This window comes from Ursus arctos, unplaced genomic scaffold (assembly GCF_023065955.2).
Source record: "Ursus arctos isolate Adak ecotype North America unplaced genomic scaffold, UrsArc2.0 scaffold_20, whole genome shotgun sequence".
In the NCBI taxonomy this organism is placed as follows: domain Eukaryota; kingdom Metazoa; phylum Chordata; class Mammalia; order Carnivora; family Ursidae; genus Ursus; species Ursus arctos.
In genome coordinates this window covers 14,630,011-14,653,322 of record NW_026622875.1, presented here as the reverse complement: position 1 = coordinate 14,653,322, position 23,312 = coordinate 14,630,011, and the positions used below count along the sequence as shown (strand labels likewise).

At 40.3% G+C, this 23,312-nt stretch overlaps 1 protein-coding gene across 1 annotated transcript in view; it reads right to left on the bottom strand.

Moving 5' to 3' along the window:
- Window positions 1-20,657, bottom strand: part of WWTR1 (WW domain containing transcription regulator 1) — a 174,007-nt gene extending 153,350 nt beyond the window's left edge. Inside the window, exons 1-2 of the mRNA XM_044383476.3 lie at window positions 20,561-20,657; window positions 13,419-13,558 (exon numbers count right to left, since the gene is read on the bottom strand). The gene's annotated coding sequence lies outside the window, so the exon portion shown is untranslated. The remainder of the gene's footprint in view (window positions 1-13,418; window positions 13,559-20,560) is intronic.
- Between the last annotated feature and the right edge of the window lie 2,655 nt (window positions 20,658-23,312).

The window sequence follows — 23,312 nt, the reverse complement described above, 5'->3', positions numbered from 1 at the left end:
TCTTAGAAACGAGCATATGACCCAGTTTCAGTCAATGAGATCTGAGAAGTCTGCTAAGGGACTTCTAGGACAGATTCTTACTAGACATTCTTACTAGACATACATCAGATGGTGCCCTCTCTTTATCTGCACCTCAGGGTGTCTGGTTGTGATGCCTAGATCTCCGGCAACCATTGTACAACCAGACAGCCTGAAGATCAAGAACATTTGAGGTCCTCGATCATGTTATTCAACCAAGCTTCCCAGTTTTTGAGCTTGTATTATCAGAAGAATAAAGGCACTGACAAGAGAAATAAGGAAGTTCAGGGCTAAGTAAGGATCTGGAGAAGACAATGAAACTCTGTATTATAAATGCCGAACATGAAGAGAGGTGATGTTTCAAGGTGGAAATGGCCAGCACCTAATTAGATGCATGAAAATAAAGCTTAGAGATGATATCAGAGCCCAAAATATCAATGTGGAGTTCTTTGCAGAAACTGGTATCTGCAAAGGGAAGAGGTAAGGAGGAGCATTGTCCCTGTCCTAATGTCCCACACCGACTCCTCTGAGGGAATCTAACATCAGAGGAAAAATTGTAAATTACCATCTGCTTAAAGAAAAAGAAGAGAGAGAGAGACCCCTGCCAACCTATGCTCTCGATAAAGATCTATTCATATTCCAGAACAGGAATCTTCTTTCTCCATAGGAAAAGGAAAGAAACAAAAAATTTTTCAGCACTGCTTCTTCATCAGCAAAATTTAATGGGAATGTTTCTAGACAGTTTAAGGATTTTAGCACCTCTGGTTTTAAAGGGGAGTCCCAAACCTCTATCATCACCTCAGCAATATGAAAATTCAGTCTCATTCTTATTGAATCAGAGTGTATTTTTTCATTAGATTCTTTGTGTTTTTCACGGAAAAGAGAAACAAGAAAAGAAATATCCATTAGAGTAGATGCCCTATTTGATGATAATAGCCCCAACTTTAGTATGTCAGGTTTTGTGTAGGATGCCTTTACGTATTGTTTCTCTCAGCAACCCTGCCAGGGAGATATTGTTAGTCAGATTTACAGATGAGGAACAGAATTAGGCAGATTAACTTGTCCAAGGCCACAGTTAGCTGGAATTCTCAGTCAAGTCGGCCTGCTGCCAAGGCACATACCCATTTTGCCACACACCACCGACTTTTTCAAGGCAGAGAATGTAGAGCAGGAAGGCAATGGGCCTTGGAGTGTGCACACTTTTTAATGGAAGCAATCTGCAAAAAAGTCAGAGAAGGAACAACCTGAAAGAGTGTTAAACTCTGAAGTCTATCACCACCATCCAGTCTCTAGTCACCTGGATGACTTTGAGACTCTCAAATATAAAGGGCACAGTCCCAAGGTAATGTGATACTCCACTTCAGGGTCCATTTCATATTTGCTAAAAATGTCTTTCCCCCAAAATACCATTGATGAAAGAGACCACTGCAAACAGCCCTAGGACTGGAGATATTGGTGGTGGGAGTTCTGTCTTTGCCTTTTTGTCTTCTCACTACATGGTATCTTGGTCAAACTCATCCATTTCCATGGCTTTTACTACCTTTCATATGCTGACAAGTCCCAAACATACAGCTATAGAATCCTTTCCAGCTCCAGATACCATCTCCTCATGGTGCTCCCACAGGCACCTCAAACACAATGTGTCTAAAACCGAGCTTACTGTCTCACTCTCACCCCTCAATCTGTTTTTCACCCCACATTCCCTCTCTTGAGAAGTGCCACCACAGCCAACTGGTGGTTGAAAACGGAAATCTGTCCATCACCCTCACAGTTTACGGCCCTCTGTTCCAGTGCAATTCCACTGTCTAAGCACCTCTCTAATCCTACGCTTCGAAACCTTCTTTTACATCATGGCACACAAACTTAACTTGTGAAACTTGGACTTGCTCTGACTGAAGTAATTTATTTTTAGTTTAGTTTTTACAAACGAGAAAATGAACACATAGGTTCATGGCTAACTCATAAAAACCACAAGCATTTAGGGATGCATTTAGGCCTCGTTAACCCTCAGGATCTAGGGTCTGAAGTGCTGGAGGGAACCCCCAAATCCCTCTCTTTCTCATCTCTCTTCCTTTCTGTTTTATTTTTCTCTTGAAGGTCAGCTCTCTCAGTTTCCCTATTCACTTAGCAGAAGGTGATCACCCCCAGTGGATGAACTGGAAATTTCGTAATATCAATTCCAAGGTTCCAGATGAAAGGGCTCATTGGCTCAACTTGGATCAAGCAAGTTGCAATTCCTTGTCCAATTGACTTAAAATTTTTAAGCTTTATTGAGGTATAATTAACAAATACAATTTAGCATATTTAAGGTGTACAATGTGACGCCTTGATGTATGTATGCATTGTGCAGGGATCCCACCATCAAGTTCACATCCATCACCTCACATGTGTACTTTTGTTGTGCTGGTTACTGAGAACATTTAAGTTCTACTGTCTTAGCAAATTTCAGTTATACAAAATAGTATTATCAACTATAGTCAGCATGATATACTTTAGATCCTCAGATCTTATTCATCTTCATAAATGAAATCTTGTAGCATTTTACTAACCTCTCCTTATTTCCCTCACCCTCCAGCCCCTGGCAGCCGCCATTCTACTCTCTATGAATTAAAACTTTTTGTTTTGTTTTTTAGACTCCACATATAAGTGATACCATGCAGTATTTACCTTTCTCTGGCTTATTTCACTTATCATAATGCCCTCCGGGTTCATCCATGTATCACAAATGGTAGGACAAATTGACTATTGCTAAAAAGTCTAATTATATATTCCAGGTTGCTCCCACTGTCACTATGTGGATGGAGTGAGAGGTGGAATTGCTAGACAAGGCAGAATTATAATCACTCATGGAGATAATCCATTAAACATTAAGCCAGGATTGGAACCCAGGACTCCAAGTCTTTACAATTCTCTACCAGGCAGGGATAACTTTAGACAAAATGGCAGCTCAGGCAAGTAGCACCCTGAGTTGACCCCTTCTGTGTCTTGTGTTTATTATCTGTATACCTGTATTGGAAGGTGATGTGCTGGGCTGATGATCTTTGTCATGTAATTGTATATTTGTAATTGTAATTGTATATACTTGGATCATAGAATCAAAGTTTGCCTTAGGGGCGCCTGGGTGGCTCAGTCGTCCCTCGGCTCAGGGCCTGATCCCAGGGTCCTGGGATTGAGCCACACATCGGGCTCCCTGCCTCGCTGGGAGCCTGCTTCTTCCTCTCCCACTCCCCCTGCTTGTGTTTCCTCTCTCGCTGGTTGTCTCTCTCTGTCAAATAAATAAATAAAATCTTTAAAAAAAAAAAAGTTTGCCTTTGATTTTGTTATATGTCAGCAAGAATAAACACATTTCCTCTTGGCACATCTGAAATGTGCCCTACATTCAAAAACAAACACTGCATGAATGATACAAAAAGTCTTTTGCACGTTGTCTGTCTGGGCATAGCAGGCTTGCTCAATACAAAGAACCTGGGCTTTTGAGAAAAATTCTGAAAATCTTGCTTTTTTTTTTTTTAAGATTTATTTATTTATTTGAGAGAGAGAGAGTTACAGAGGGAGAGGGAGAAGCAGACTCCCCACTGAGCAGGGAGCCAGGGCTAGATCCTAGGACCCTGGGATCATGACCTGAACCGAAGGCAGACGCTTAACTGACTGAGCCACCTAGGCACCCCTAAAAATCTTGCTTTTAAATGCACTTCAATTTTCAATAACTTTGTAATCTTAGGTAAGTTAATCAACTTCTCAGAGACTCATCTTTGTTCATGTGCAAAATGGATATAATGATAGCACTGCAGAATTGTTTAAGCAGACTAAATGAGACCATGTGTATAAAGCACCGAGCAAATAGCAGGTACTAAGTCATAACAATTACTATGGTTCTTTGATTTTCAAAGGCAACTTTTTCTCTAGTTTGCTCTTATAAACCAGAAAAATACTACTAAACACATTCTGATTAACTAATGAAATAACAAGCAAGTTCAGTCTTCCATTGACTATGGAAGCCAAAAATTGGTTTACAGGACTTCAGTTTTGACTATTACTTACCAGGCTGGCCATCACCTCTCTGAGACTATAGGGGCTGTTGATTCTGTTCTGCTGTGAGACTGGCCACGTGCCACATAGCCCAGTCCCTCTCAAGTTACTGCCTGAGTTGCCCCCCACCCCTGAAATCAGCTCTGCCAGGAGGGTATCAGTTGTAGGAATTCTCACTTTGACAAATAAAGTCAAGGTTTAAAATGTAAATGGTGTTAACATTTACCATGGACCTAAATCCTTGTTACTCACCTGGTTACTTTCGACCCGTGATGCCTTAAGTCCAAATCTACCCACACCTCACCCTATAGAAAGAAGGTAGAATATAAAGTTTCCTACCAAAATAGATATTGAAATGTAAAAGTCTCTCATTATAGAGATTTTAGTCATCAGAGATTTCTCCCTTGAGAATTGCCAGGACATGAGCTGAAATGAGTAGATTTAGGGACTTGTGTTTGGAAGACTTAGGAGTTGTTAAGGAGTATGTCACAAAGTGGGAGCCTGGATTTCAGAGCCCATCTGGAGCACACATGTTGTTTACATCTATAACCACATAAAAGGTGATGAACAACCCAAGAAGGTTTTGCCAACAAATAGAAACATTTACCACACAGCAGTTGTAATGGCCAAAATATTAAAAACTGGTTAGAAATTAATGAATACATTTACAAAACTATCCAAGTAGATTGGTTGATCTCATCAGAATTCTTTGATCTAGGATTCTGGCAGAGAAAATCTAATTTTTCAAATAAATCATTAAATTAAGAATATCTTCTATGAAAAATACTGATTAAAGATGGATGATTGAACAAATGTCTTTATCCCTCCCCCAGATATCCATTAAAATAGAAATAAAGAGATTTTTAAAAATTAAAAGGAGGACATAATGATAGTAATGAGATTTTAGAAGCTGAAAAGTAGGATAATTGTTATCTAATTTAGAAAATTAAGAAAGCTAAGTCCTAAACTAGCAGAGAGGAAAACCAGGAAACAACCAAATTCCCAGGATAGGTCATACACACATAAAGTCCCCTTCCAAATGCAGCTTAGTTGACTGCTTCTCCCCAATACCACGAGAATACTTGAGGTTCTCTTCTCTAGAGGGTATAATAAAGGTCCCTAAGCCAGAATTAGGGGTACTACACATGATTAAGATTAGGAATACTATACTGAAAGCAGAGAGATGTGAAAAAAAGGTTTATATAATGAAGTACTGTGATCCCCAGTCCACTTCCAGAACACTGGCAACTTGGTATAACTGACCCCTGTAGATAGAAAAAGGGTCGTTCTTTTTCCCTAGAAAACTTAAACAGATCAAGAAAAAACAACCTAAAGACAATGACGTTCCCCCTTACCCCCAGTATAAATGGCCCAGGCAGATCATCCTAAAGACTGAACTCAACAAGCTTCCTCCATGGCACAGAACTTCCCATCAGATCTAAAATGTTAATAAAGGGCAGGGATTACCAGCCATCTGAAGAAAGCCTCTACCAGGAAATACAGAGACAAAAAAAACACAAAGGAAAAAAAAATACTAGAGGGGAAACAGAAGCTATGGAGCAAATTAAAACCTTCAAAAAGAATTAAATATTAATATCTTCAGAGAAGTAAAATAGATATTATAAGAATAGAACGCTATAAAAAGAATCAGTAGAGGGAAAAAGAAGAACTCTTAGAAATTTAAGATATGGTAAGAGATTAAAAAATTTAACAGAAGATTTAAGGTGATAAAGTTGAGGAGCTCTCAGGAAATAAAGCCAAAAGACAAGGAAAAGGATGATAGGAAAGAAGAGAGAAAACAATCAGAGGATTAGCCTAGAAGGCAATAGGAGTTCCAGAAAGAGAGAGCAGAAATAATGTGGAGGAACTCATAATAAATCAACAATTCAAGACAACTTCCAAAACCAAGAGACACAAGCTGCCAGATTGATAGGGCCCAACAAAGACCTAGTGCAGGGGATGAAAACAGACGAACACCAAAGCACATCATGGTGAAAGTTCAGAACCCTGGAGATAGGAGCAAATCCAACAAGCTTTCAGAGGGAAAAAGCAGGTGTCATACAAAGAACCAGGAGTCCAAATATTGGAAAACCATATGAGATGGCAATTATTAATTCATACAAGAGACAGAATACCACTTTAGTTTCTACAAAATAAAGGGAAACAGTAGGTAGAACTCTAGGAGAATACTTGTGGAGAAATCCTAATCTGAAAACATACATTTGTAGGCCAGAAACTGAAAGCAAATACTCAATGTTTTGTTGGAGTTGCATTGAGAAATAGATTATGGCTAGGATTTCTTCTTAATCCTTGGATATCAACAAAACCACAATCATAATAGCTAACCTGGGCCAGGCATCTCACTAAACACTTCTAACACACGTTAGCTTGTATACTCTTTTTTTCTTTTCCTTTTTTGGTGGTGGGGGGGGGGAAGGGACAGAGGGAGAGGGAGGGAGAGAACCTTAAGCAGGCTCTATGCCCAGCACAGAGCCAGACCTAGGGCTTGCTCTCAGGATCCTGAGATCAAGAGCCGGATGCTTAACTGACAGAGCCACCTGGGTGCCCTAGCTTGTACACTCTTTATGACAATCTAAATAGACAGAAATAATTACCACAATTTTACAGATTAAGTTATGCTAATTAAGTAATTTACCCAACATCACACAAACCTAGAATCTAGTCTCCAAACTCCAAAACCCACTCTTCCAACCACTATGCCATGCACCCTTGGGAAGTAATGTTCATATTTAAGTATTTCAGTCACAATTTTTATAAAGCTCAATATTTCTGCCAACACTGACTTCTTAAAGACAGCAAAAATATGTATACCAGAACTCTATATCTTCATATTTTGAGAGAGAACAAAAAGGAAAGATGGAGATTAGCTTAAAATTATTATAAAATAGGGGCGCCTGGGTGGCTCAGTCGTTAAGCGTCTGCCTTCAACTCAGGGCGTGATCCTAGCGTTCTGGGATCGAGCCCCACATCAGGCTCCTCCGCTGGGAGCCTGCCTCTTCCTCTCCCACTCCCCCTGCTTGTGTTCCCTCTCTCGCTGGCTGTCTCTCTCTCTGTCAAATAAATAAATAAAATCTTTAAAAAAATTACTATAAAATAAAATACTAGTTCATGATTCTTCAGAAAAGAGTATTTTGGTTAGCTGGCAGGACTTCTAGGAAAACTTTTAAGAAAAGGAAAGCCTCAAAGATAAGGGTCCAAAAAAAAGTAGAAATATTTCAGTTTTAGCTGGCTTACCACTCAATTGCTCAGTGGTATTAATGCCCAAACTATAAGAACATTTTGCATAAGGCTTTTATAAGTTGGCCTGGCAGCCATTTTTATGTACACACCCCCCCTACCGAATTTTCCACATTAATGTGCTTCCATTGTTCTCATTTGGGCCTGCAGTAACTTTAACCCTCTTCCAGATGTTTCCTGACATCAGCATCCAAGATGTGCTGGCCAGCTGTCTTTAAAATTGCAGGAACTCTGTGTTGTGTGCATTAGTTATGCAAATGGGAAAGCAAGGACAAGAAGCCAACGTAGAGTATAAAAAAGAACCAGGGGAGGGATTGGACCAGGGCTTTACTGGCACATGTAATGTAGGTAGAAAGCCAAGATAGCAAGCTGTCTTTGATCAAAACCCCCAGCAGCCTTCACCAGCACTTCCCACGCAGAAAGGTCACTGTCCTCAGTTCCCAGGTCAGGCCTGGATTTCTGGGAGTTTCCTCACTCCATTTTGGTGACTTAACAGATCCACACTGAATACCCACAGATCTACTGACCCTCTAACCAGTTTCTCCTTTGCTCTACTTTCTCAACAGAAAAATATCTGCATAGACCAAAGAACAATTCCCCAATGTGTAGTCCTCAGTAAATTAATAGATGTCTCATGAAAAAAAGGGTTGGGCAGGCAAATGAGTTGAGAAAAACCTAGGTTAAACAAAGTCAAGCAATTCTCTTTCCCAAAGCACTCTCAGGGCCTCTGATATGTTCATGAGCACTGGGAATATCAGAGGGAACCAGTTTTTGGAAGACTGAGTCCCTGTGAGAAAATGCTGGACAAGAGGCAATGTGGCTTCTCAGCCCCAATCACCTTCTCAGATGCCAACCTAACTGCCTACTGAATAGCTTTGCATATCCCAAATTTAACACACCCGATACTGAACTCCCAATCGCCTCTTCCACCTGCTCAGGCTCCGGTTTCTCCTTCCTGGGTTATGGCAGTACCATCACCATCCTCCTAAACTAGAATTAGGGCAGTCATCCTCCATGTTTCCTTTGTCCTCATCTTCACCCTCCCCCATCTAATCCACCCTGCAGTAAAGGGCTACTGCTTTGTCTTCCTAGAGCCTCCGAGGGTACAGATCACCAGCCTCAGACCTGCATCCTTAGCTGATGACCGGACATTCCTATTCGGTTCACTCAGAAACACTGTACCTGAGCTTGTCAATGACTGGGTTCATGCCTTCCTTACCCAACGGGCAGGCAGCCTTTTAAACTCTCTATTACTATGAACAATAGAGAATCACTATGTTCTCAGTCCCACTATGGTGGGGGTTTTTTCTAGTTTTGTTTTCATTTTTTTATTTTGTTTTATTGGTTGGTTGATTTTTATTTGTTTGTTTTATTTTTAATTGTGGTCAAATGCACATAACATAAAATTCACCATCTTAACCATTTTCAAGTGTGTTGTTCAGCGGTTTTAAGTGCATTCACGTTGTTCTACAACCAACCTCCAGAAGTCTTCTCATGTTGTAAAACTGAAACTCTGTACTGATTAAACAACTCCCCATTTTGCTGTCCCCCCAGCCTCTACTATTTTCTATAATCACCATTCTGCTTTCTCTATGAATTTGACTACTCTAAGTACCTCACATAGTATTATGTACTTCATTCAGTATTTGTCTTTTTTGTGACTAGCTTATTTCATTTAGTATAATGTCTTCACGGTTCATCTATGTCATAGCATGTGTCAAATTTCCTTTCTTTTAAAAGTAAATAATATTCCATTTTATGTATATACCACATTATGTTTATCCATCTGCCGATGGACACTTGGGTTGTGTCTACCTTTGGTTATTGTGAATAATGCAACTACAAATATGGGTGTACATGTATCTCTTTGAGACCCCGCTTTCAATTCTTATGGATATATACCTGGAAGTGGAATTGCTGGATTACATGGTGAATCTATGTTTAATAGATTGCAACCTAAACATGGACGGCACTGGAGGAGATAATGCTAAGTGAAATAAGTCAAGCAGAGAAAGACAACTATCATATGATTTCTCTCATCTATGGAACATAAGAACTAGGATGATCGGTAGGAGAAGAAAGGGATAAAGAAAGGGGGGTAATCAGAAGGGGGGATGAAACATGAGAGACTATGGACTATGAGAAACAAACTGAGGGCCTCAGAGGGGAGGGGGGGGTGGGGGAATGGGATAGACCGGTGATGGGTAGTAAGGAGGGCACGTATTGCATGGTGCACTGGGTGTTATACACAACTAATGAATCATCGAGCTTTACATTGGAAACCGGGGATGTACTGTATGGTGACTAACATAATATAATAAAAAATCATTAAAAAAAAAAACAACAACATTTAATGTCACTAAACGCCTCACTCCTCTTGGAAGCAGCTTCGTATTTGTGTAGTCTGAGACTTTTGAATATGACACCTGGGTCAGAAATGCAAAACGTGTTTGAATGAAAGTTCTTTGCTGCTCTAAGCTGCATTAACTTTATTTTTGCCTAATAAATATGGACAAATCTTGATAGAAAAAAATAGATTGCAACCTAGGATAGATTACTTAACATCTGTGTTTTGGTTTTCTCATCTGTAAAAAAAAAAATTTAATTATAGCACTTATCTTGTAGGGTTATTGTTAAGATTAGAAGAATTAATACCTGGAAAGCACTTATAAAACATTATAATTATCCCTTTTTAACAAAGGTAGAATTTGAGGCATAAATAAGTAACTTGCTCAAGTTCTCATATCTCATAAGGAGCAGAGCCAGGATATTAACCCAGGTTCACAGCTAAAGTCTGTTCTCTTAACTACTCTGCCAAAGTGATTTCCCTCCCCAGTTTTAGGACACTTTTACTGATGAACTCCACCTAAGAGGGGTATGTACTGATTCACCTACACCGGCACAGTTTGGGAGGAAAAGGAAGGAGGGTAGAAGAGGGAGCCCTACATACCAGAAAAAAAGAACCACCAAAATCTTGATATACTGCCAAAAGGATATGAGATCAGTAGTAAAATCATAACAAATAATTCTATTATTAGTGTGACTTGTTAGAAGTGATATAAACCAAGTAGATTCACTTCTGTTTATTTTTGAGTTGCCAAGTGTCAGCAACTCCTACAGTGTGTGGCTGTGAGCGGGAGTGAGGGTGTGAGAGGGTGTATGTGTGTTGGGAAGTGGGGGGACATTATTGTGCCCAAACTCCACTCACCTCACCAGCCATGGGACACTCACTATGAAGTTACTTCTCTTTCCCTTCTCAGGGGTTTATATGAAGGCCATTTTCGTAAGAAATAAATGCCAAAAATGAAGGGAGAAGGATGTGTAATAATCATATCTTACAACTAAACCATAGCTTTAGGTTCAGTACTTACGTTTCTTTATAGCAATGCTTCTAAAAACCATAGAAGTGGCTAACAAGTTTTCTGGCAACCCTGTTTATCGCATGGAGAAATTACACAAAACGATTAAGTAAGTGGCTTGTTCAGAGAGACTTAGTAATACACTCTAGGCTTTCATGAAGATGAGCTCATGGATAAATTTGGTGGTGTGCTCATTCTGAATGAAAGTGGTTCAGCTCGGCCAGATGTTTCACTGAGTGCCACAGAGCCTGTGCAGTTACACCCAAGAGAGCTACAAGATGCGTTTGTTTCGTGAGAGACGGGCACTGGAGCTTGTTTTGTTATCTCCGAGAGAAACAGTGACCTCAGAGCCTGGGCATACACAACCTGGCCACTAGTTCTGTCCATTGCAGACTTCTCCCCCTCGACCTTTGCCAGCTGGGCTTCCATCCAGATCATCCACTGACCCCGCTCCTACCCAGGTCACCAATACCCATCTCCAACAGTCACTCCTGGTTTTCATCTCACCTACTCTCTCAGCAGCAGCAGCCGACTAGTCTCTCTTTCTTGAGAGGTTTACTTCTCTTGGCTTCTACGGCACCACATTTTCCTGGTTTTCTAACTACTATGTAGGCTGCTGTTGCTCAGTCTTCTCTGACAGCTTCCTTGCCATCCATCTGACCTCTTAAAGATGGAGGGCCCTATGGCCCACGGAGATTTCACCCAGTATCTAGCTCACAGCTCTCCAGGCCCTCTTGCTGTTTCCATACCAGCTTTGAACTGGCTCTGCCTAGAACACTCTTCTTCCAGGGATCCACAGCCCTAACTCCTCACTTCTTGGAAATCTTAAAGTTCACCTTGTCAATGAGGCCTCCCCGACTTCCCTATTCAAAAATCACAAACCAGCTCCACCCTCACAATCCTAATCCTCCTTATCCTTCCCTTTTTTATAACACTTGTCACCTTCTAAGATAATTATGTATAAAATCTAAACCCTAACCACCGTCTAGACGGTCTTTCACAAAATGTCCCTCCCCGCAGCCTACCTCTCTGACCTTCTCTCCCACCATTCTCCCATCACTCCTCCAGTTCTGTTCCTTACAACAAACTAAATTCATTCCCACCACAAAGCCTAGACCTCTGCGGTCCTCCATACCTGTAAAGCTCTTCTCTCAGATCTTCAAATGGCTCGGACCTCATTAGGCAGGTCTCAGTCCAAGGTCACTCCACCAAGAGGCCTCCTCTGACCACCCAGTCTAAAGAGGCTCCCCAGTTACTCTGTTATATTTGTTTCATAACATTTAGCACTCTTTGAAATCATCATATTATTTATGCTCATTTATTCATTGTTGATTACTTACTGTCTGCCCTTTTACCCAATATGAATTTCATAAGATCAAAGACTATGGCTGTTTTGCTCATCATTGTATTCTCAAAGCTTGGCACAGTGTCTGTTATGCAATAGGCGCTCAGTTTATATGTCTTGATTGAATAAATGCTGAATGAGGTTGAAGTAATGGAAAGGCAAGAAGAGGGGAGGGGAGGAAGGCAGAATTTTATTCTATTATTCTACTGTTCTAAATCTTAAAACTATTGGGAACTTTGATAGAGAAAAGAGAAGAAGGAGTGAGCAAAAACACAAATAATGATCAATTCCCCAGGTCAGATTTTCTCCTAGCCATGGCTCTCTTCCTGTTTAGTCCTCATTTGCCACTTAATCAACATTCTCTTGTTCCTGAATTCACAACAATTCCTGTGTTGTGATATGATATGACCCCACCTCTTGACCACTCAGCGTGGGTGTTTTAGTTGCTGATAAAACCTTGTATCAAGAGGAAAAGCAAGGGCGCCTGACTGGCTCCCTTGGTTGAGTAAGTGACTCTTGTTCTCGGGATTGTGAGTTTGAGCCCCATGTTGGGTGTGGAGATTACTTAAAAATTTTTAAATCTTAAAAAGAAAAAAAAAAAGAGGAAAAGCAAGGATTCCCTGCACATTAGGATTGTGTACCCTACCTTCACATTCTTGAAATTTATGAATAAGACATTTAAAAAAATTAGACATTAGAGGGAGGCCAATCCAAAGCTAATTCCTATGGCATAGTAACAGCCCTAGGTTTCCTGACTGTACTCACTACTCTAAGCTGTAACTGAAATGCCAAAATAATTAACTGATAGTTATTACCCAATTTACCACTAAAGAGGATGGGAAGTATTTTAGAACCAATTACACTCTAGGACAATACAAATGATATTTCATTTAATCCTCAAAATAACTCTAAGAGGTATACATTATTACCATGTGACGTGGGTTGGAAACTGAGGCTCAATCAAATTACAACCTTTGCTCAGGGTCATGCTGTCAATGAGTAGGGAAGGGAAGTGTCTGAGGCCCAGGGCTACATTTTCCTCTCTACCCAGACTGCCTCCCAAGCAAACATCCAGATTTGACATATCCTGTGAATGCGAATGACTACCCTGGTGAGCAGGGTATGTGGGTGGAAAGAAAGGGTAATAGAGTAGTCCCCAGTTATCTGTAGGGGATCTGTTCCAGTAATCCTGGTGGGTGCCTGAAACCGTGGTTGTATCAGACCCTATATATACTAAGCCTTTTCCTCTATACACATACCTATGATAGTGTTTAATTTATAAAGCAGGCACAATAAGAGATTGACAATAACTAATAATAAAATGGAACAAGTATGACAGTGTACTGTAATAAAGTAATGGGGAACATGGTGTCTCTTCTCTCTCAAAACATCTTATTCGCTGTACTCACCCTTCTTCTTGTGATGATGTGAATAACAAAAGGCCCAGGATGAGATGAAGCGAGGTGGATGAGTCAGGCTACTCTTGACCTTCTGCTGATTCCTCGGAAGGAGGATCATCTGCTTCCGGAGCAGGATTGACCACAGGTAACTGAAGCCGAAGAAGATGAAACTGTGTGAGCAGGGACTACTGAGCTGAAGAATGAGAAGGGGTCTGGAACTTATGATTTGGGACCGGATTGGAGTTGGGGGAATCGAAATTCACAATATATTTTCCCATGTACTCGGTATTAATTTTAAAATATATTTCAAGTTCAGGGGTGCCTGGGTGGCTCAGTCGTTAAGCGTCTGCCTTTGGCTCAGGGCGTGATCCCGGTGGGATCGAGCCCCACATTGGGCTCCATGCTCCACTGGGCGCCTGCTTCTTCCTCTCCCACTCCCCCTGCTTGTGTTCCCTCTCTCACTGGCTGTCTGTCAAATAAATAAATAAAATCTTAAATATATATACATATACACACACATATATATATATTTCAAGTTCAAATATTTGACTTAAAAAAAAGGTTTTTCACACATAAGCCATTAGAAATATAGGGCTATGGTCTATGCCAATTCTAAAAAAATAGAAAACAAAACCAAAACACTAATTTTCCTGTAATGATGTGTATCTTGAATTTTTAAATCTATCAACTTATTTAACTTCTCTGAGGCAGTTGTCCATCCCATAAAGTGGAGATGTATTTCACATGAGTGCTGGGAGACAGATGAGTGTGAATATGTATGACTAAAGGGCTGGACAAGTATTAATTTCTCTTCCTACTACTTACAGTAATCACAAAAACAGTTAAAGTAAGTTGACAAAACGTTGAGCAAAAAAATCTTTTTATCCAGAGAGAGCTGTTTGTGTTGAATTTAGAAACTGACAGCTGTGGGGCACCTGGGTGGCTCAGTCAGTGAAGCGTTTGCCTCTGGCTCAGGTCATGATCCCGGGGTCCTAGGATCGAGTCCTGCGTGGGGATCACTGCTCGGGGAGCCTGCTTCTCCCTCTGCCAGCTGCTCCCCCTGCTTGTGTTCTCTCTCCCTCTTTCTGACAAATAAATAAAAAAATCTTAAAAAAAAAAAAAAAGAAAAAGAAACTGCCAGTTGTGATACTCTGAAGTCTCTGATCCCTTTAGCTGAATCTGATCAGTTGTCAAAGGAAGAAAAAGACATTAAAACAATCCTAAGTAATTTAAAACTACTCTATATATACTGTTATTGAGGAATGGCCCAAAAGAAAATAAAAATATTCTTATTTGGTATTAGGGAAAAAAGATATTCTACATATCTGTACTTTTACATTTTCTCTTGGAACTATTTACTTATTGATGGTTGAGACCTGGTTTCTCACAGTAAACAAAAAGTCATATTTTAAATTCAATTTCTAGATTTCTTCATAACCACAATATTCTATAAATGAACAAATGTCTATTTGAGTGGTTCTGAATGTGAAGTTTAGGTAAGTTCACAAAAGTTAACAACAGGTTGAGAAAATGAAAATTTTTCTTTTCTTTTCTTTCCTTTCTTTTTTTTTTAGAAAATGATTTTTTTTCAAAAAGGAAGCTCAACAACAAACAAAATCGTAAAAAACAAACTATAGGACTACATTCACAAGGACCAAAAGTTAACTTTACTTCTTTAAAAATGAATCCCTTGCAATCATTGTTGACCATTTATTGATTACTTATTAGGCAAACGACCTTGTCTTGTTAACATATCTCCTAGAGGTAACCTACTTTGCAATTTTATGGTTCTTCTTTCCCCCTTTGAAAGCAGTTTCACTTCTATTATCTTACTTCATAAGCTCTGAAGACTAGAGTAACGAATTGAATTTTAGATTGTCTTTAGCTTAAAAACAATTAAAAGTTAACAAGAACAAAAAGGAAGATTATGAACTGATTGTTTACAAAGACTACTTACAAGGACAATTCTTTTGATTGTGCAGATTGATAAAGGGTGGTGGGGCTGCCTCCCGAGTAATCCTTACTTTCTGTCTCTGGTGGGTGTGTTGAACCAACTGTAGTGCCATTAGAAAGACGTTAATTGTCAGGAAGAGCAAAACTGAATTGTTCCTTTAAGCTTCTACAAGGTGCTAGAGCAAATCCAGAGGAGAAACTTTGCTGTGGAGGGGAGAAGGATTTGTGTCCCGGGTAAGTGAGGTTTAAGATGTCTGCCCTCTGGTGCCCAAGAGGTGAAGGACAGGGTGACAATTTATACATAACCAGTTCGTAAATGTGAAACTAGTTGAAAGACTTCAATTGCCTGATTCGGTGTAAAGAAGAGGTAATGGAAGAGGATATTCATATTTGAAGGTAAAGACATAAAAATTCAAACATTTGGAAGGTCTGACTTAAGTGGAGATTTAGGAAGACTGTAGTAATTTGTGAGTATTCAGACCTTTTCTAAGCGTTGATGTTTCTCTACAGGATTTTATATCACTGTTAATAAAACAAGTAACATTATTATTTTTTTTTTAAGATTTTACTTATTTATTTGACAGAGATAGAGACAGCCAGCGAGAGAGGGAACACAAGCAGGGGGAGTGGGAGAGGAAGAAGCAGGCTTATAGCAGAGGAGCCTGATGTGGGGCTCGATCCCATAACGCCGAGATCACGCCCTGAGCCGAAGGCAGACGCTTAACCGCTGTGCCACCCAGGCGCCCCGTAACATTATTTTTTAAAGATTTTATTTATTTATTTGAGAGGGAGAGAGAGAGGGAGAGCATGGGGGAGGGGCAGAGGGAGAAGCAGACTCCCTGTTGAGCAAGGAGCCCAATATGGGGCTCGACCTGAGCCAAACGCAGACCCTTAATTGACTGAGCTACCCAGACGCCCCAACAAGTAACATTATTACCCTCATTTTTGAAAGAACAGAAACTGTCATATCATGAAGGCTGGATTTATATGGAAAAACAAATGAACAACAGGGGGAATTATACAAAATTCTATCCCTAAAATGCCTATTCAGAAAAACTGGACCATCAACCCAAAAATATCATATAATTGTTTACTCTTTTACACGATGCCTCTGTATCAATATCATTAAGTTACTAGGCCCCAGAGATTTTTTTAAGTCTATGTGACTGTCAGAAAATTGAAGTACTTTCCATTAGTAACGTCACACTTTTTTTTTCCATAATCATCACATCAAACTTGGCATTTAAGATCTCAAGAAAGTGGGTTATTCTCTCAGAAAGGCAGAGCAGAAAAAAGGAATTGAGGAAGAAAAGGAAGCAGATGGTGGGGAGATCATTACCAACCACTCAGCCACAGGGTGACATGGGCCATTCACCTCTGCTCTCAGACAAACTAAAGGCTCTCAGGGACTTTTTCTCAGGGTCTTCTTGCTATCTCATCTGGGGCCCTTTATTTAATTTTTTTCTCTATTTTTTTTTTTGATTGTGGTAAAATAAACATAACATAAAATTTATTATCTTAACCATTTTTTAAAAAAGATTTTATTTATTTATTTATTCAACAGAGATAGAGACAGCCAGCGAGAGAGGGAACACAAGCAGGGGGAGTGGGAGAGGAAGAAGCAGGCTCCCAGTGGAGCATGGAGCCGGATGTGGGGCTCGATCCAAGGACCCTGGGATCATGACCTAAGCTGAAGGCAAAGGCTTAATGGCTGAGGCACCCAGGCGCCCCTATCCTAACCATTTTTAAGTGGTATTAAGTACCATTTTGTTTTTAAGTGGTATGAAGTACCGTATTGTTGTGCAACCATCATTTACCATCCATCTCCTGAACCCTCTCCATGTTGCAAAACCAAAACTCCACTCTCCATTCCTCCCTGCCCCTAACCCCTGGTGACCACCATTCTGCTTTCTGTCTCTATTATTTTTCTGCTCTCTATTTTGTTTATTTCTGCTCTGATCTTTATTATTCCCTTCCTTCTTCTAGCTTTGGGTTTAGAGTGCTCTCTTATTTCTAGTTCCTTAAGTTGTAAATGAGGTTGTTGATTTGAGATATTTCTTTTTTTAAAAAAATATTTGAGAGAGATGCATGCATGTGCATGCTCGTGTACAATGAGTTGGGGGAGGGGCAGAGGGAGAGAGAATCTCAAGCAGACTCCGCCTGAGCATAGAGCCTGACATGGGGCTGGACCTCATGACCCTGAATTCATGACCTGACCGAAAATCAAGAGTTGGATGTTAAACCAACTGAGCCACCCAGACGCCCTGAGATATTTCGTATTTTTTAATGTAAGCATTTATAGACATAAATTTCCCCCTTAGCACTGTTTTCACTGTATTCTGTAAGTTTTGGTATGTTGTGTATTTGTTTTCATCCATCTCTAAGTGTTTCCTAATTTCTTATGTGAGTTCTTGTTTAATTTCCACAAATTTGTGAATTTTCCAAAATTCTTACTGAGTTCCAGCCATTATTTCTTCAAATATTCTCTCTGCTCTTTTCTCTCTTCTCCTTCTGGTACTTCCACAATGTGTACTTTGGTCCACTGATGGTGTCCCACAAACTTTGTTTCCTTCTATCTTTTTTCTTTGTTCTTCAGATGCTGTAATTTTTATTGTCCTCACCTCAAGTTCACGGACTCTTCTACCTGTTTGAATCTGCCTTTGGATCCATCTAACAAATTTTTAATTTCAGTTATTGTACTTTTTAGCTACAGATTTTTTGTTTCTTTAAGATGTCTATCTCTTTATTTATGTTTCCATTTTGTTCATATATCATGTTCTTGATTTTCTCCACATCTTCTTTTAGTCTTTGAGCATCTTTAAAACAGTACTTATAAAGTCTTTGTCTACTAAATTCCTATCAGATACTTTTCAGGGACAGTTTCTGCTGGTTGTTTTTTCTCTTTGAATGGGCCATACTTTCCTATTTCTTTGTATGACTTGTGATTTTGTTGATGCTGTTGAAAATGGGACATTTGAATCTGATAATGTGATACCTCTGAAAATCAGATTCTCCCCCTTCCCCAAGGCTTGCTGTTTTTTGTTTTCATTTTTGTTGTAGGCTGTCTCTGTGCCAAGGATCAGCCTGAGGTATAAGCTTAAGGTCTTCTCAGGTTTTTTTATGAGCCTGTGCCTTCCCCTGAGCATGTGTGGTGACTTTCTAATTTCCCCTTATATGCAATTACTTTTGAATGTCCTAGTTTTCAATGCCTGGCTCCCAAAAGGGAGAAAAGAAAAACTGAAGGGTGGGAGGAAGGTGCCAGCCTTCTAAATCCCTTGGAAGTCACTTCAGCCAGAGGGGTAGGGGCTTGCAACAAGGACGGGTGTTACAACAATGGCTGCCTGCCTCTTTGTCTTGCACCTCTGTGATCAGAAACAGCAATCTACAATCAGAGCACAGATCCTTGGTATTTGGAGGACAGAGTCCTTTATTCCCATCCTGGCTCCTAGAGACTGTGTTCAAACTGCTCCAGAAACACGCTGGGCAGCCTGTCAAGGGGCTGAGGGTGGGAGATGAGTAGCTGCTACTCTATTCAGAGCTGAAATTGATCAAAATTAACCTCAATTTACCATCCAGCCCTTCTCCTGGAATTTGCAAGCCTTCCATAGACTTGACAGTTCTAACATACTTACATCAGACCAATTCTGCTAGTGCAGTTGTTGTCTAGGTAGAAAGATAGATTTCCGGTGCTTCCTACTATGGCATCTTCCCAGAATCCTCTCTGGGGTGCTTTATTTTAAAAAAAAAAGTTTTATTGTGGAAAATTTCAAACCTAATTAATCCCTGTGTACCCTCATGCAGTTTCAACAATTACCAACTACCTGCTCTAGCACCTTGAATTTCCATCTATGGTTTCTTATCCACTTCTCTGCCTTTCCCCCCATGGCAGGCTTCAAACGATGTGATTACCTGCCTTCTGCTCCAGTTTCAAGAACCAATGGGATCCCTCCAGATAGCTGACTAAATCAATATGACCTCTTTTCTATTTTCTTAACTTGAAGATTTTATTTCTTCATTTGTCAGAGAGAGAGAGAGAAAGAGAGAGAGAGGGCACAAGCAGGGGGAGTAGAGGCAGAGGGAGAAGCAGACTCTCCACTGAGCAGGAGCCGAGTGTGGGACTCGATCCCAGGACCCTGGGATCATGACCTGAGCGGAAGGCAGATGCTTAACCAACTGAGCCGCCACATGGTCTGTATCTTCCTAACTTGAATAATTTTTATACCATTCATCTCTACCCTCCAGACTCTTATTTTTTTTTAATTTTTTGGAAAGATTTTATTTATTTACTTGACAGAGAGAGAGCACAGCAGGGGGAGTAGCAGACGGAGAGTGAGAAGCAGGCTCCCTGGTGAGCAGGGAACCCGATGCAGGGCTCGATCCTAGGACCCTGGGATCATGACCTGAGCTGAAGGTAGATGCTTCACCGACTGAGCCACCCAGGTGCCCCTCCAGACTCTTTTAAAAAATTAAGTAAGGAAAAAGGAAAAAGAAAGCAGTATTTAATCCTTTCCAATGGTTTGAAATTTTGATAAAAGCCTTGGACCATTTCTCCAGAACAAAAGGGCACATACACAATTTTTTATGCACTTTCAGGAGGTTCATGGATACGCTGAAGCTCTCCAAAGACTGCAGGTTGAGAAGCCCAGTTTAGTTTACTCTATAAGGTAAACTCCACTTCCTAGGCCTCATGTGCCTTCTTACATGGTTCTCTTTCACAGACACACAGAGCTCTTTTTTGTTGTGCTATTGAGGCAACTAGACATGAAGAACTAATGTGCTAGCCCCAAATCCTGGAGAGTGAGCAACAGAACTAGAGGCTTCACCAACATTTTTCACACTAACCATATGCTACCTCCGTTTGAATATTTTCCTGCCCCTTTGAAGTGAAGAACAACTCCGAAGTAATCCTAAAACCCACTCTAAAAATATCTCCTTTAGCATAGCCTATTCTCTCTTCTCCTTTCTGTTTATTCCTGCATTGTATTTTCATGAAATGCAAGGGGAAAAAAAAGTACTAATAGACTCAAAAGCCAGAACAGATTAATTAAAAAATTAATTCAAAATAATTTCTTAACAAATATATTTTAGCTACAAGCATGTCCATGCTTCTTTGTCAAGATTCAGTTTATGTTTGGCTCTGCTATTTGCTCATCTGTGGGGAATCTTCGGGATGGACCAGTCAACTAATGCCTACTCACATTGTGTAGAAGTTTGGCTTGAGTCCTCTAGGGGTGTCCCCTGTATATTCTCTCCAGTTCTTCTAATGCAGGACCTCAACTGTGGCTGTACGTCAGGATCACCTGCAGAATTTTGGATAAGAAAAGAGGTGGGCTCACATGAGCCTACTACTGCAGGCTTACTGATATTGGGGCCAGGCTGCAGGTGGGGGCCAGGGATGAGAACCCTGATCCAAGGCCGCATGCAAGGAATTAACATCATTACTAGTGGTGTAAGCCTGGGGGAATGCTAAAATTGTTCCACAGCTTGTAGTTCAATAATAGATATTTTTTCCTCTCTTGTTTAAAAAAAAAGGGGGGGGTGGAATTTCAGAAGGAAAATTTAGAAGGAACTTGGCAAATGTAAACCACCCTGGGGTAATATTTAAAATATGCCATTTTTCTCCCTTATTTAATTCCTAATGTAGCATAAACTTCTGGGCTCAGCTGCAAAATGGTTTTAGGTAATATATATATTTTAAATATACATTTCTTAGTTAATTTATATTATAAAAGTAATATATATATTTTATAAACTTTTTTTTTAATGTATAGAGGAATACAAAGTGAAATCCCAAAGGGAACCCTGTTAACAGTTTCCTTTTTTTAAGTAGGCTCCACACCAAGCATGGAGCCCAATGTGGGGCTTGAACTTACAACCCTGAGATCAAGACCTAAACCAAGATCAAGAATTGGATGCTTACCAGACTGAGCCATCCAGGTGCCCCCGCACTGCCACCCCCCTCCCTCGGGTAACAGTTTCTTATGTAACCTACAAATTTGCTATCCACATCGACTATGTATATGACATGTTAATATTTATTTATCTCTGGTAGGCTCAGGACTCACAGGTCATACTTCTTTACTTCCATCCTACCCATGGGGTAACAGGAATTCCAATCCAGTTTTCTTCAGGTTCACCTCCCTAATAACCCTGAGAATCCTTAGGAATATCCCACTGTCCCATAGGACCATCATGGTCATCATTGCATTTGGCTTTGAGGGGTGAGGGACGGACCTCTGTGCAAATGCCTCCTGAAATGTCAGGACTGGTCTCTCATGGCAAGTTGTGCTACTATTGTACTGATTTGTCCTATGTGTGTACCCAACCTCTTTTCTTAATTTAACACCAGCCTGGTGAAACCAGAACATAACTTTTAATATGACTTTGTTGAAGATGCAGAGATTATAGAAGGAAAATACAACACAGAAGACCACCTACAATTCTTATTAGATGTGGCCTCCATCAGAATGTTTAGCCTATGATCCTAGACCTTCTCTGCCTAACTCCCAGCCAGGCTGAAAAACGCAAGGGCCAGGTCTCCTGCCTCTTACAGGTGGCCCTCTAGCCTGTTTCTCCAAGCCCTCAAATTCCCTCAGCCCGTGAAAGAAAGGCATGTGTGTTAACATCATTCAAAGCCCACTGTGGCTATCCAACTCCAAATGACAATGGGAATGTCTACTCCCTTCAGGGAATGCCTTTACCTTTTCACTTAGGGAACTGTGGTTTTGACTCAAAAGGTGGTCAGGACTCAGGATATATTTTCCACAGTCTGGAATCTTCAGTGGTAGAACAAAACCGCGTTTGGCAGCAGGGGTCTCCCATGGCCCACCGTCCTGAGTCAAACCCCAGCCAGTTCCCTAAGACTCAAGGTGAGGACATGGCCTGTGCACCTTTCCTGAAGTGCTCAGACTTGCTCTTGATTTCCTGTGGTCAACCGCTTAAATAACAGCACACCTTACACTCCACCAAGAACAAGTGAAATTTTACTGGGATAATGCAGCCAAATCCCATACTTAGCAAGGATACATTACTGTAAGGGAATCGTAATCTGAAGAAATGTAAGTCTCCTAATTACAGTGACCATTTTCATATTACCATCCAAAACAAGTTAACTTTTTGACAAAAAAAATCTCCATCTCAGAAACGATGTCTGAGATTTGATTCAAAATTATGTGGGAGTAGAAGTGGGTGCCAGAGAGCAAAGCGGGTGGGGTTTCAAGGAAACAAAATTGGCCATGAGTTCATTGTTACGAAAATTCGGTGATAGGCGTATAAGGAGGGTTCATTATACTACTCTATCTTCTTTTGTGAATGTTTGAAATCTTCTGTAGCTAAAAACAACTGCATCTCTGCAGAGGCTTGCCCATGATGTTTTATCACCGTAAGACCATCAACGTGTTTTAAAGAAGAGCAGAACTTGAAGCCCTGCAGATGAATTTGGTCTCCACCTCTTGCAAATAAGCTTCTTTTCTCCCTCCACAGATGATTCCAGAGATTTTATGGCCAATATTTACTCTGTGCTCACATTCTAGCTACTCTTTCAGGGAACTTCTAGGTTGATGATGACACTGGAAGGTCTTGTTATCTCTTCACTATGTCGAGGGATGTGTGCTATCTTGCTAGGTATACACAGAATTCAGGCACTGCATTTCTAAATGGTAAAAAAAAAAAAAAAAAAAACTCTACCTGTGCTATTTTATGCTTCTCTTTTACAAGGATTTTACTGATACAATTTGAACAGAAAAGAGTCTGGTGAGGGTGGCTTGAACGACTGTCTGGCCACCAGGACAGGATAACATCTCTGGTCTTAGTAAAGTTTTTGTTCTGGAATGTGGTCTTCAGTTTTATAAACTCAGAAATTTAAATGTTAGCACACGTAGACACAATGTGTGGTGTCTAAGGTCTGATGAACACCAATGAATTAACTTGCAATGGGAAATATAACTATAA